The sequence below is a fragment of the Cupressus sempervirens genome, chromosome 2 (assembly GCF_028749045.1).
Source record: "Cupressus sempervirens isolate cs-2001-9-10 chromosome 2, ASM2874904v1, whole genome shotgun sequence".
Lineage (NCBI taxonomy): Eukaryota > Viridiplantae > Streptophyta > Pinopsida > Cupressales > Cupressaceae > Cupressus > Cupressus sempervirens.
The window spans coordinates 539,965,144-539,970,788 of NC_143119.1; positions in this window are offsets into that span (position 1 = coordinate 539,965,144).

Sequence of the window (5,645 nt, forward strand, 5' to 3'; positions counted from 1 at the left end):
TTAAAGAGTCGACTTGGTGAGAGTACTCGGTGGGGTGACTTGATGAACAAACCTAAAGAGTCGACCTGGTGAGAGTACTTGGTGGGCCGACCTGGCGGGGTGACTTGGTGAGCAAACTTAAAGAGTCGACTTGGTGAGAGTAGTTGGTGGGCTGACCTGGCAGGGTGACTTGATGAACGAACTTAAAGAGTCGACCTGGTGGGCCGACTTGGTAGAGTGACTTCATGAACGAACTTAAAGAGTCCACTTGGTGGGCCGACCTGGCAGGGTGACTTGATGAACGAACTTAAAGAGTCGACTCGGTGAGAGTAATTTGTGGGCTGACTTGGCGGGGTGACTTGATGAATGAACTTAAAGAGTCGACTTGGTGGGGTGACTTGATGAACCCACTTGAAGGGTCGACTTGGTGGGGTGACTCTATGAACGGACCTAAAGAGTTGACTTGGTGAGAGTACTTGGTGGGGTGACTCGACAAAAGGACAAAAAGAGACGACTTGGTGAGAGTACTTGGTGGCTCGACTTTATGAGCAGACTTAAAGAGTCCACTTGGTGAGAGTGGGCCTAACGGGGCGATGTGGTGAGTGGGCCTAACGGGGCAAGTTGGTGGGGTGACTTGGCGAGCGGTATTAGAGAGCCAACGTGGTGAGGCGACTCGGCGAGTTGGATCGTTGAGATGACATGGTGAGCTGACTTGGCGAGTCGACCTGGCGAGTGAACTTAAAGAGTCGACTTGGCAACGTACTCGAGTCGACTTGGTGAGGCGACCTGGCGAGCAGGCTCAAAGAGTCAACATGGTGAGGCGACTCATTCAGTCAACATGCTGAGGTGACTCATGGAGAGGAGCTATCCTTGAGGCGACTTAGTGGGCCTACTTGATTAGTCGACTTGGTGAGCCGACCTGATGAGCTGACACGGTGAGCGGGCTTAAAGAGGCGACGACTTGGTGGGGTAACTCGGCAAGCCAACTTATCGAGGCGAGATGGTGAGTCGACTTGGTGAGCTGACTTGGTGAGCGCACTTAAAGAGTGAACTTCGTGAGGTGACTCGACGAGTTAGCCCGCTGATGCGACTTGGGCGGGCCGACCTGGCGAACGAACTTAAAGAGGCAACTTGGGCGGGCTGACCTGGTGAGCGAACTTAAAGAGTTGACTTGGAAACGTACTTGAACAACCGACTTGGTGAGCTGACATGGTGAGTGGGCTTAGAGAAGCAACTCGGTGGGGCGACTTGATGAACGGACTTAAAGGGTCGACTTGGCAGGGTGACTCGATGAACGGACCTAAAGAGTTGACTTGGTGAGAGTACTTGGCGGGGTGAACTGATGAACGGACTTAAAGAGTCGACTTGGTGGGAGTACTTGGTGGGCCGACTTGATGAACGGACTTATAGAGTCTACTTGGTGAGAGTAGTTGTTCTGGTGACTTGATGAACGCAATTAGAGAGTCGGCTTGGCGGGGTGACTTGATGAAAGGACTTAAAGAGTCGACTTGGCGGGGTGACTCGATGAACGAACTTAGAGGGTCGACTTTGCGGGGTGACTTGATGAACGGACCTAAAGAGTTGACTTGGTGAGAGTACTCGGTGGGGTGACCTGATGAACAGACTTAGAGAGTCGACTTGGTGAGAGTCCTTGGTGGGCCGACCTGGTTGGGTGACTTCGTGAACTGACTTAAAGAGTCGACTTGGTGGGAGTACTTGGTGGGGTTTGACTTGATGAACGGACTTCAAGGGTCGACTTGGCGAGGTGACTTGATGAACGGTCCTAAAGAGTTGACTTGGTGAGAGTACTTGGTGTGGTGACCTGATGAAAAGACTTAAAGAGTCGAATTGGTTAGAGTACTTGGTGGGGTGACTTGATGAACGCACTTGAAGGGTCGACCTGGTGGGGTGACTTTATGAACGGACCTAAAGAGTTGACGTGGTGAGAGTGCTTGGTGGGGTGACTTGATGAACATAGTTAAAGAGTTGACTTGGTGAGAGTAGTTGGTTGGGTGACTTGATGAACGCACTCGAAGAATCAACTTGGTTAGAGTACTTGGTGGGGTGACTTGATGAACAGACTTAAAGATTCGACTTGGTGGGCCGACCTGGCGGGGTGACTTGATGAACGGACTTAGAGAGTCGACTTGGCGAGAGTACTTGGTGACTTGGTGGGCCGACCTGGGCGGGTGACTTGATGAACAAACTTAAAGAGTCGACTTGGCGAGAGTACTCGGTGGGCTGACCTGGTCACGTGACTTGATGAACGGACTTAAAGATTCGACTTGGTGGGCCGACCTGGCGGGGTGACTTGATGAACGGACTTAGAGAGTCGACTTGGTGGGTCAAACTAGTGGGGTGACTTGGTGAGAGTACTTGATGGGCTGACCTGGCAGGGTGACTTGATGAACGAACTTAGAGAGTTGACTTTGTGAGAGTACTTGGTGGGTCGAACTGGCGGGGTGACTTGATGAACGAACTTAAAGAGTCGACCTGGTGAGAGAACTTGGTGGGCCGAGCTGGCAGGGGCGACTTGGTGAGAGTAGTTGGTGGGCTGACCTGGCGGGGTGACTTGATGAACGAGCTTAAAGAGTCGACCTGGTGGGCCGACTTGGCAGAGTGACTTCATGAATGAACTTAAAGAGTCCACTTGGTGGGCCGACCTGGCGGGGTGACTTGATGAACGAACTGAAAGAGTCGACTCGGTGAGAGTAATTTGTGGGCTGACCTGGCGGGGTGACTTGATGAATGAACTTAAAGAGTCAACTTGGTGGGGTGACTTGATGAACCCACTTGAAGGGTCGACTTGGTGGGGTGACTCTATGAACGGACCTAAAGAGTTGACTTGGTGAGAGTACTTGGTGGGGTGACTCAATGAAAGGACTTAAAGAGTCGACTTGGTGAGAGTACTTGGTGGCTCGACTTTATGAGCAGACTTAAAGAGTCCACTTGGTGAGAGTGGGCCTAACGGGGCGATGTGGTGAGTGGGCCTAACGGGGCGAGTTGGTGGGGTGACTTGGCGAGCAATATTAGAGAGCCGACGTGGTGAGGCGACTCGGCGAGTTGGTTCATTGAGATGACATGGTGAGCTGACTTGGCAAGTCGACCTGGCGAGCGAACTTAAAGAGTCGACTTGGCAACGTACTCGAGTCGACTTGGTGAGGCGACCTGGCGAGCAGGCTCAAAGAGTCAACATGGTGAGGCGACTCATGGTGAGGAGCTATCCTTGAGGCGACTTGGTGGGCCTACTTGATTAGTCGACTTGGTGAGCCGACCTGACGAGCTGACATGGTGAGCGGGCTTAAAGAGGCAACGACTTGGTGGGGTAACTCGGCAAGCCAACTTATCGAGGCGAGATGGTGAGTCGACTTGGTGAGCTGGGTTGGTGAGCGCACTTAAAGAGTCAACTTCGTGAGGTGACTCGGCGAGTTAGCCCGCTGATGTGACTTGGGCGGGCTGACCTGGCAAACGAACTTAAAGAGGCAACTTGGGCGGGCTGACCTGGTGAGCGAACTTAAAGAGTTGACTTGGCAACGTACTTGAACAACCGACTTGGTGAGCTGACATGGTGAGTGGGCTTAGAGAAGCAACTCGGTGGGGCAACTTGGCGAGCACACCTGCTGGGGCAAGGTGGTAAAACGACTAGGTGATTCGACTTGGTGAGCTGACTTAGGGAGCTGACTTGGTGAGCAAACTTAAGGGGTCGACTTGGTGAGGCAACCTGAATAGTCAACTTGGTGAGGTGACTTGGGGAGCCGACATGGTGAGCGGTCTTAAAGAAGAGGCGACCTTGTGGGGCAACCTGGTGAGGCGAGACAGTAAGTCATCTTGGTGAGCCGGCTTGACGAGCTGTGAGTGGACTTAAAGAGTCAATTCTTGATTTGGCAAAGACCACATGGTTAGATGACTTGGTGAGCCGACCTGGCTAGCAAAATTGGCAAGCAAACTTATAGAATCGACTTGCTGTCCCCAGCCAGGATCGCACGCCTGGGTCGACCCAACTTGGGTCACCCGACTAGGTCAACCCATCTTCGTCGCCCCAGCCTCGGGCGACCCGACTGGGTCGCCAGAGTGGGTCGACGAGGGGAAAAAAAAAAAAAACAAAAACAAAAAAAATCATGGGAGGCCCTGTACAGCAAAAAGCGCTAAATTTTGGGCATTACAAAAAAAAAAAAAAAAAAACAAGTTACCCGCTTTTGGATCACGCACAAGTTTCAGTTCACGTATTGCCGTGCCGACTCGAGGCGTTACGCCTAGCTAGCCAGATTCGAGGTAGGGTAGCCGAAATGATCCGATTTGAGAATTTTCTTTATAAAAAGAGATCATGATAGGCCTCGTAAGGCAAAAAAGAATGAAATTTTGGGAGTTCAAAAAAAAATGTTACCCGGTTTTGGATCGCGCACAGGGCTCGGGTCACGTAGCATCGAGGTGCCCTGGGTGACATGATTCAAGCGAAAAGTCGACGGTGGCATGAGTCGTGCAAAAACATTGGAGGCCATTAAGGCTCGAGGCGCTTCGAGTCGAGGTTGCCGAGGCGGGTCGGGTTGAAAACTTTGGGCGTTAACCAAAAAGAAAAATTTAACCGCTTTTGGATCATGTACACGGCTCGGGGCACTTAGAATCAAGTCGAGCACGGTGACATGAGTCGTGCGAAAAATTTGGAGACGACTCGAGTCGGGGCATCCGACTCTATTCGAGTTCAAAACTTTGGGACTTGACAAAAAACAGAAAAAAGAAAAAGTTACCCAGTTTTGGATCATGTAAGTGACTCGAGCCACTCAGAATCAAGGCGAGTGCGATTACATGAGTCGAGCGAAAAAAAAAATGGAGGCGGTTAAGGCTCGAGGCAATTCGAGTTGGGGTAGCTGAGTCGATTCGAAAACTTTGGCCGTTAGCCAGAAAAAGAGTTAATCGCTTTTGGATCACGTACATGACTTGGGGCACATAGAATCAAGTCAAGCACGGTGACATGAGTGGTTCGAAAAAATTGCAAGCGATTAAGGTTCGAGGCGATTTGAGTTGGGGTTGCTGACACGATTCGGGTTGAAATCTTTGGGTGTTACCCAAAGAAGGAAGAAGTTAACCGCTTTTGGATCACGTACATGACTCAGGGCACCAAGTTGAGCACGGTGACATGAGTCCTGCAAAAAAACTGGAGGCGGTTAAGGCTCGAGGCAATACGAGTCGGGGTCGCCGACACAATGTGGGTTGAAAACTTTGGGCGTTAACCCAAAAAAAGAGTTGACCGCCTTTGGATCACGCACATGACTCGGCGCACTTAGAATCATGTCGAGCACGGTGACATGAGTCATGCGAAAAAATTGAAGGCGGTTAAGGCTCGACGCGATTCGAGTCGGGGTTCGGGTAATTGGGGCGATTCGTGTCGGGGTTGCCGACACGGTTGGAGTTGAAAACTTTAGGCATTAACCCCCCCAAAAAAAAAAGGTTGACCTCTTTTGGACCACGTACATGACTCAGGGCACTTAGAATCAAGTCGAGCATGGTGACATGGGTTGTGCGAAAAATTCAGAGGCGATTCGAGTCGGGGTAGCCAACTCGATTTGAGTTCAAAACTTTGGGCGTTAACCAAAAAAATAAGTTGACCGGTTTTTGATCACGTACATGAGTTGTCTACCCTAGCAAAAATTACAAAACCCGGGGACCCG